Raw genomic sequence first — 9,727 nt, 5'->3', positions numbered from 1 at the left:
GGCGTTACCGACGTAGAGCAGTGCAAGCCACGCAGCCTAGTAGTATATGTACTAAGATCTAGCGATTGCGATGAAATTTCTTAGAAAATGAAAGAAAATTGGAAATGTTAAGAATTTATTTTTTCTAAAATTGCTAAATTGAATGTACGATGCAGTAACGTGCACTAACAATTGTTGTCAGCACTTAGTCAAGTGCAATTGTGCAAACAAGTGCTACGCATATTTATTGCCAACTGGTTTTCCTTTTGGAAGCTCAATAAAGTTGGACGACATTCTTAGTAATTAAGAATAAAACAAGATGTAAAATACTTTGTTGCTGCTGCGAATGAAAATATTTCAACACAAAGCAAAAAGAAAAGGACTCGGTTAGATGCAACAATGTTACATAGCTCCTTGCGTTTTGCAGTTCTGCATCGAACAGAATGCAGAAATAGTAAATACTAAGTAATTTTGAGCATTTAATATACATATTAATGACAGTTGTTCTAAAATGTCATAGTAATGTATTAATGTATCCAGTTGTGTTAAAAGTATTTTCATACGGATAACAGTAGGTAAGGCTAAAATATTAGTGCTAGTTTATGTGGGCAAGGTTTTAAATTATTTTTTAACCTTGTGATTAATTTATACTCCGATCAAAGTATGCATAGTCAAATTATCTTATCACTTGATTATATTATACTGTATTGAAATAAGTATCAAAGTATTTTTATTGTAAATGATGAACTTCCGGTATAAAATTCAATTAAAAATTATAGCAAAATATTTTTTATTAATATTCCCATTTGAATAGAAAATTTTATAGATTATTACTTCAATTTATTTACCAGGCAGTCACATAGTTCTATTAACTTCACTTCTTCTTACTTACAATATATGCTTTATGATCCACACATTTTTAACTACTTTTTCTTAGTAGCCATCTGAGCTCGGTTGCAATGAATGCGACTAATTTAATTAAAATTTCACGTGTTGCTTTGAGCCGCGACGGCAGTTTTCTTTCTAACACACATATTTTTGAGCATATTTCTACGAATATGCTGAGTTAACGAGACCTTCAACTGACTTTAAAATATGCGCAGGTGTGTTGCTAAGTCATCAAAGTATAACATTTTGGGTGGATATAAAACATATATGTGTCCTTTAAGCAATTTTAAGGCGAAGCCGCTCAAATGAGAAGGTACACAAGTTCTTATGTATATGTGAGTACATACTATGTGTAGAAAAGCATATGAGTATTTAGTATGCTCTCTTTATACTCCCTTTTTATTAAAAATTTCTAAACAATTGTACAGCAAAAAAGTTTGCTGTGCTGAACAAACATTTAGATAATATTTATGTCCGTAGCTAGCTAACAATAGCCACTCCTTTCGGTATAAAACCATAAAATTAACCTTATAATTTTCAGAAATACGTGCTGATGATTGATTATTAATGGTTAGGCAGAATACATTTTCATTGTTACTTTTTATTTATAATAGAGATTATAAGCAAGAAAAGAAGAAATAAATTATCTATAAAAAATTTTGCAGCATACGATAGGTTACCAGCCAATATAATTAGGTACTTTCTTAACCACAGGCTTTTTATGGTTATGATAGAAAACATGTAGAAAAAGTAAAGATTTTTTATCTACGTCTTACAAAAACAAACAGAAAATGATTTGCAGTTGGACGGTAAATTGCATTTGAGCTAGCAAATCGTAAGAACTAGAGGTAAATAATTCCGATATTAATATTTTTCTGAAACCAATTATATAGCTTGTATATTCCTTTTGTGTTTGAGTTTGATGAAATAACTATTTTATTAGTTAAGAAGTCAGTCATATTAATATATTTCTTTGTTCTTTCGTGTGTAAAACTCTGTTATAACTACGAAATCGTAAGACATTTGTCATGGCTGTCAAAAATCACTAATCAATTCCCTTTGCTTTTAAATATTTTTCTTTCCTTATAGCATGACTTTCTCAGTCCGATCTCTCTTAGACAAGGTGTCAGCTTCTGAGACAACTGACAGTCAAGAATTGCTCATTAAGCATTTCAATAATTCATTTTGTTTAAAAGAACAAGTATAACTAAAATGTGGGTTTTAGTAACAGCATTTCTTATTCCGCTTGTTAATTCGTCAGTTTTTTGACTCATGTTTACTTAACTCCTATGTATAAAACATTTACATATATATATGTATTCACATTAGCGCACCTGCACACATAATTTATGATAATCCGTTGCCTTAAATAATTGTTTCGACTTCATAGCATTGTTGGTATAAGCTCTCGTGGTACTTTTCTCACTATTTACTTATCCATATTTAAGCTTACTGCTGAACTTTCAACAGCTTAAACACCCCACTATAAAAATGCAACTCTATGCTAACTAGCAAAGCATACAGATAGGTCACGGATAATGGTGGAATGGAAAATGATTTTCCAAATGTGTTAGCTTCTCACATTGTCCTCAGTGTGCTCTCGCTGCCGGAATAGGTATGCATCTAACTACTTGTTTATTGTGGCAAACTACAGAAAAGTTTTCAACCACGCAAATATACACAAGATACACTGCAGTTCCGCTTAGAGATTACTGAGCAAACAAATAATTGGCCTCAGCATGATCCACAAGTACTGAACTCACCTAAGTTCGTAAATACATAAAATATATGCATATGAGTTTATATGTGGTTCCGTATCAGAACATTTCTTTACACATATTTGACGATAATCATATTGTGACCTAAATGCTTAGTACTTCACATTCGAAGTATGATGTGTCAACTACGTATAAATGCATTTTGCTTACGTACTGCGGATCACTGCATTGTTTCTTTGACTGTCACAGCTACCAGACTTTAAGGCAGGTATTGTAGAAGGTTGTATTTCTTGTCTTAAATATCAAAGGAACATACTTCGCCTTTGTGCTATCTATTTTATCATATAATTCTGTTTAATATTTTAGTAAATATTCTCATATTTCAAGGTGAGCTTTTTAAACCATTTTCGTAATGTATTCCCTCAATCACTCATTCTGTTTTATGGTCCAAGGCACTTTCAATGTCCTGCTTGTTTTCAATGCTATCCCGCTGAGCCATTCAGCTAGCCATGCAATCTAGAAAATTTATTTTAAACACATGTATATTCGATATTTGTGTTGTTGCTTGTTCAAAGGAAATTAACGTCGATTTTAATGAAGAAAGCTGCATGAGGCATGGCAATTCAATTAAACTCAAGCTGTGAAATTATTTTATGGTGGAGCAATTTTAAGCAAGCAGCTTAACACTATTAAAAAATTAAAAAACAAAAGATTACCACGATATTTCACTTGTTTATCTATAAATAAATAGATCGCTTCTATACGAAGCCATATTTGGTATACTCAATAAATTAATAGATCTTAATGTGATATGAATCGAAAACCGTAGTTAATTTATTTCGAAAAGCGGCCTACGATAAACGGATAACTTCCCATTCAATCCTGCACTTGATAAGGTGAAAAGAGACTCTAGAGTAAAAGACACAATACTTTTAAAATTGACTTAAATTTTGGCTTATGCTGACAACATAGACATCGTTTCGACACCTATGGGCGGTTTAAAAACTGCTTTTATACAATTAGAAAAAAAAAAAATTAAGTGTCTTATAATAAATGAATAAAAAAGAAAATGTTAATATCGTCAACGTCGCAATCAGTACACCACAGTAATGACCATAACCAAATTATTGGCGAGCACAATCTTGACAACTTAGAACAAAAGGTGTTCGCAAAATCATTGGACCCATTAGTGCTAATGGTACATTGAGGAAGCGGTATAACCATGAGCTACAGGATTTATATAACCACTCCCGTATTGAAACAACAATTATATTAAACAAGCTACGGTGGACTAGCCATATTATTCATGCCGAAGAAGACTATCCTCAAAAGCATATTCTCCTGAGCAGGAGCAGAAATGACAAAAGCAGAGGAGGGCAAAACTTAGATGGATTGACAGTGTGGACCAGGACGCTGGAGCACTGAAACTACAATACTGATAATATCTTAAGAAAATTACATTTTTAAACCCATTTAATAGGCTTTAAATATATTTTCTCAAATATTTAAAAAAAAACTGTTTAGACAGCTTTGAAGAGGACACAACTTTATTTTAATGGAATTTGAAAAACAAAAAAAAATTGTATATTACACTCACCGTCGTTGCTTGCAATATAAATGTTTAACAAGCTTTTACAAAAGTTTCTCACATCAAATTATCTGTCTTACTTTTTCTAGACTTTCGGTCACCACATGTGGTGGTCTGTGCTAGCGGGTGGCCATCGCATATAGAGACTTTAGCAAAGAAAGAATTTTTAGCAAATTTCTGTTCAACAAAATTGTTCAGATTAAATTCGTTATAAAATTTCAAGTAAATTCTTTTAATGCCAAGTTTAAAAAAGTAACTGTGCAAGTGATGTGCATATGGATATACTTTTTAGTATGAATTTATATATTTGTGTACATTTATACAAGTTTATGTGTTGAACAAGAACAGTTTGACGTTTTTACATTCCATGCAGCGCTGAAATACAGTTCAATTGCAGACATATCATCCAAAGTGTTTGAGTGCATGAATACTTTTGTTCCTTTCAATAGCATAACATATGTTCAGGTCAAATTGCTAGACGGTCAGTGCCGATTAATTTATTTGAAAATTCTGATAGACCACGACCACAATGATGCAATCGATTTTGTCGACTCACAAAACTGCTGAGTATAAGTGGCTGTCAGTATTCTTTACGCTTTTGAATTTACACTCAACTCTACTCTAAAATGATTCCAGTAACTTTGTGTAGCATGAGTGACATATCCGTCACTTACAAGCATTGCTGTCATTTCCACGATAAGGGCCTTGGTTGTAGAGAAAACTTTTGTTACAAAATTACTTACAAACTATGTAATCCCTCTGGCTTAAATTTTGCAAAACCTGAAAGGTAGTAAGTTAAGTGAACATTGGGTTGCTATGGTACGACGTCAGTTTAAGACCAAAAATATTTCCACGATATGTTTTTTTTGTTTTTAAACCTCTAGTTATGGTTTGTTCCAAATACCATATACACAATAGTAGCTCCAGGCGAATGTATACTATTTTTGTCCAAAATTTATCACCTCAATGACGCGCTGCTTTCCGATGAATGCAGAAACGATGTTAATATGTTTGTACTGAATTCGGTTGTACTTAAATAAACCCCTTCTATTAGGTTTTCTTACTCATACCTCGTAAATTCTCTGAAGCGTATAAGTTTTTGTGCTCAGTTAACACATTCTCTCTGTTTTGATATCGTTATGATACTGTGGCACCACAACAGCTGTCGAAAGGGTGTAGCTGACTTCACTACAAATCGGTTTAATACTTCTCTTGTTAACACTATGAGTTTGGTTTTACAATAACCTTACAACTTGCTTAAAAGAAGAACTTCCTTTTTTGTCTCCTTTGTACAAACTTCTTCTCGAGTTTGTGGCACGTATCTATGTATTTAAATCAATTTGAGGACAATTTGTCACAACTTAAATTGTGCAAACTGCCGGTTCGAAAAGGGTCCCGTTCCTAGCAAATACACATTTTACTATTAATTGAGGAAAGTTTAAAACTTTTCTTTCGCACTTTTCTCAAAATTTAATGTGTATAGTTAAAAAAAAATTTTTTCTCTGCTTTTGAGCATAATATTTTAAGAATTTTTCAAATGCCGTTTTGCGATCAAAAAATCAGACCAAACAATAAGTTTTTTCGTTTAGCTGTCAGAAATATTGAGATCGCTACTAATATTATAACAAAAATTTCTACTACTATGAAAAAGTACAATTATTTATCTTTAAAGTACGAAATACAACTCTGCATGTCTACTTAATTTCATTTCTCAGTTTTGGTCTTATTGTATTGAATATTTTCGAGCAATATATGTAGGTCAACAACATTGCAAGAAAGTACTTAATATGAAAGTTGTTTGTATTTTTAGTTACAGCATTAGCTGACAAGAATCGAATTTACCTCACCCTTATATTCATATTTATTATAAACTTCACATCAACCCGGGTATTGCAAAAGTTATCCTTGGAGGGGTTTTTGGTTCTGTCTATTTCCATAATTATACATTTTTATCCCTATCCGTCCTTTTTCTTGGCTTCGTTCACCTTTTTATTGATCAATAAGCGGAGTTTGTCTGAATTCCAACACTTTAGATTAGGCTGTTGATTTATTCTTTTCGATAGTACTAAACATAACTTCTTAATTAAAATTAAACGCAAGAGATAAATTAATCTGTTGTATCATGTTTATGTAGCACAAGTCCGGCAGCTATCCGAAGACTGCTTTAATAACTTTTTCAACACAATTTATCCTAATTTAGTAAGCTAATTTTTCTATTGCTCTAATTATAAGTTTCTTTCATTATTTCGGGCTTCTATACATTTTTTTTTCGCACGGAAATTGCTTAACTATATTCCTTTTTGTATTATTTCACGCAAGTTTTGTGGATCGCTTATACTGTTGTTCAAGTGTTGCTGGCTTCCCACTTCCTGTCAGGAAAATGTGTTACGTATACGCCTAGTGACACCGACGGTGACAGCTCACGCTTCAGTAGCTGTCGCTAAGTTGTTGCAGGGAGCGCAGAATAGACGGCAGGAATGAGTAAACAGAAAATAACAAACTTAGAACTTCCAGAAATCGCATATAAATTAGAGAAACAAGGTGAAAAAAATGAAAATAAGAATACGGTACCACTAGGACGAAATTAAAGTGTTCATCGCTCATACCTTGTGGCTTGCTTTCTTCAAACCAAACAGAAGTTAAAGGTCAAAGTGAATTGAATTCTTTAACTTAGAAATAGCATAAGAAGGATTCCATATACATTTAGTTAATGTACAGCATATGCTAAGTTAGAGTTTTAGGCTAGAAGTATTCGCTCGTACATATTCATATGAATTTCTTTCTTACACGTCTGTTGCTTCAGACGCTTCAAAAAAAACGATGTTTTTTTGCTTAAATCTCTTTAGACATATTTCAAAGAAGTATGAATTTTACACTTTTTTTGGAAATATCTTAGTTTTGTTGGAAGATAAGTTATTAATAAATACGAAGCTATTTGTATTGTTTATTTCCAACAAAAATTGTGAGCTGCATCCTGCTCGTCGTCCGACAAAAGCACAGGCAATTGCTCCCTAAAGACAGAATATCAAAGATTTCGTATCTAAAAGCTTATCTGATGTTTAAGTATATAACTATAAACCCTGCACTCAGTTCTTCAGTCCTTTAAAAGCTTTCATGAAATGTGCACAATTTTACCTTTTTGGAAACTTACATAAAATTTTACCTATTTGTTGCTTTTGAGAGTAGGAATATTGTATAGAAAAGTATAATTCACATGACTTCACCAGTGCTTCAATGTCAACCCAAAAAGGTAGTCCACAAAACTGAACTATATTATATACCCTCATATTTTCAAGGAGATACTCTTCTGGGTTGATCTAATGTTATGAAGAGATGCTTACATTTTACTATAATAAAGATCAATGATACTACAAGTATAGCTAAATAAGTCAAGAAATTGTTCTACTCAAAGCATAAGATATTTACACATAAGGGTATAAACCAAACGGCAATACTTTCCCAAAATATTCACTTCTACCCTTTTTTGTGTGCAAAATAGAAACAAATGTTTATTTCAAATTTCTTCTCTAAGTATTACTTTGATTACAATCTGAAGTTGTAGTGATGTTTAGCTGTGCATGTGAGTAATGTTATGAGGTAAATAGTGATGTGTAGATACTTATTGGTCGTCCTCAAGATTTCCTTGTGGTTACAGAAATGTGGTAGCTATACTATAACAAACAATTTAGCTCACTTCTAAGTTAATATGACTTTTGAGGATGTGGTTAGAACGTTATAATTACTTATCTTGCTACAAGACAAATAAGGCATCTTGAGACGATTTAAGGTACGTTTGGAGAATAGGTAGGGTTAATGGTGCGATTAGTATTTTTTGAGGATATGTTTATGGGTCCGAATATCGGAGTGTAATTTTTGTATAAATACAATTTATTTATATTATATTTCAGTATTTGATTCAGCCCATAGTCATTACGACAAGAAATTGCGGCTGGGATGATTAGGTTACAACGGCGTTTTGAAATAGTTAATTTTTCATGCTAACTTAATTTTTAAAACATTCATTAAGGATAGATTGTATAATATATTCGTGCTATTTAAAATTTATAAGTTTTAAGAGTATAAAATAGAGTGTATCCTACAAAAGTTCATTAAAAATATAGTTGTTCGAGTAATTAGCACTATTTGTGTTTTATTTTGTGTATAGTGTTGGTTAGTTGGCTGATCTTGAGAAGTCGCACTTGGCCTGCTTTATGTAGTTCTTTCTGAAGTCATAAAAATGAAGAACTCCTGTGTTCGAACTTATAAATTACCAAAGCGCTTAGGAGCGAATACCAATTTATACAGTTCCGTGGGATGTATTCTTCAAATATTGTCTGATAACATTCTCAGACTTACTGCGTGGACGCCAATGGGGCAATGTCCCGTCAAAAACCCCAAGACTAGAGAGGCTAGCCTTACTGAGAGCAAAGTTGGTAGTTCAGTGCTGGTCAAGCCCCTGAGAGGCCTAGTAGTGGAACACATGAGGATGCGAAAGCCAATTTACTGATAGCGGTTCTAGGGTGTCTCTCTTGTTAGCTCATCAGCTTTATAATTTCCAGTAAAGCTGCAGCTACTTCAATATATTATTTATGTAGAACTAGAAAATATTTTTAGTTACTTGATTTGTTGATATTGACTATACTGCAATTAACAATAGGTGTAGAACGCAATAAGAGCTTCATTTCCGTAGTCTTCACAAACATATAAATCTGCAAACTTTTATGCTAAACAAGGAAAATTATAACTGATGCAAGTATTATGCATGCGATGAAATAACACTTACAGTTAGGATATTAATTGACGCTAGTTTTTATAAGACGGCTTACGTATACGTACATTTATAGTATAAATACATATGGTACATACATATAGTATACACTGCTGTTCATATTAAGTTCGTTATTTCCGCTTGTGTATAATAAATAACTACAAAAAATTAGTACAAAAAAACAAAAAAATTATAAAAAAAATTATTTCGAATGGGACCAAACTCTTATTGAAAAATAATGTATTAAAAAATAATTTATATATATGAAATATACATTGTTTTATTTGTTTCTTTCGCCCTCTGTTTGCTTTTTTCGTAAAATCTATGCATATTTCATAGCAATATGCCCCAAATATCGGTTTGATTGCCAATTACGCTTCTATTTCAAGCGCAAGTATTTTCCTGGTATTTCATTAAAAGTTCTAAATGTAGGTGGACCACAATATTCTAAAGAGAATTATAATTATGCTTTAAAGTACATAACTGCAAAGTCTTGTAGAAGTTTACAAGAAATTTAAATAAAATTTGTAAGCACATAATTTGATCTTCCGTACAGTTATAGCTGACAATAAATCTTCATTAGCAAACTAGATACCTGAAAATATACGCATTTGGTCAACAAATATTTATATTTGTGTTATTCGTATTTGTTGTGCTTATTCTAACTACGTTACATAGTGCTGGGAGAATATTTGACATCAATGTATGTAATAAAATTAATGTTCATCAGTCACGTGTATCTATCGATGAGTTTGCTTGCGTTCTGATTAAATATTATTAAAGAAA

Source organism: Bactrocera dorsalis, chromosome 4 (genome assembly GCF_023373825.1).
Source record: "Bactrocera dorsalis isolate Fly_Bdor chromosome 4, ASM2337382v1, whole genome shotgun sequence".
In the NCBI taxonomy this organism is placed as follows: Eukaryota; Metazoa; Arthropoda; class Insecta; order Diptera; family Tephritidae; genus Bactrocera; species Bactrocera dorsalis.
The sequence above is the reverse complement of the archived record's forward strand: the minus strand, read 5'-3'. Positions refer to the sequence as shown.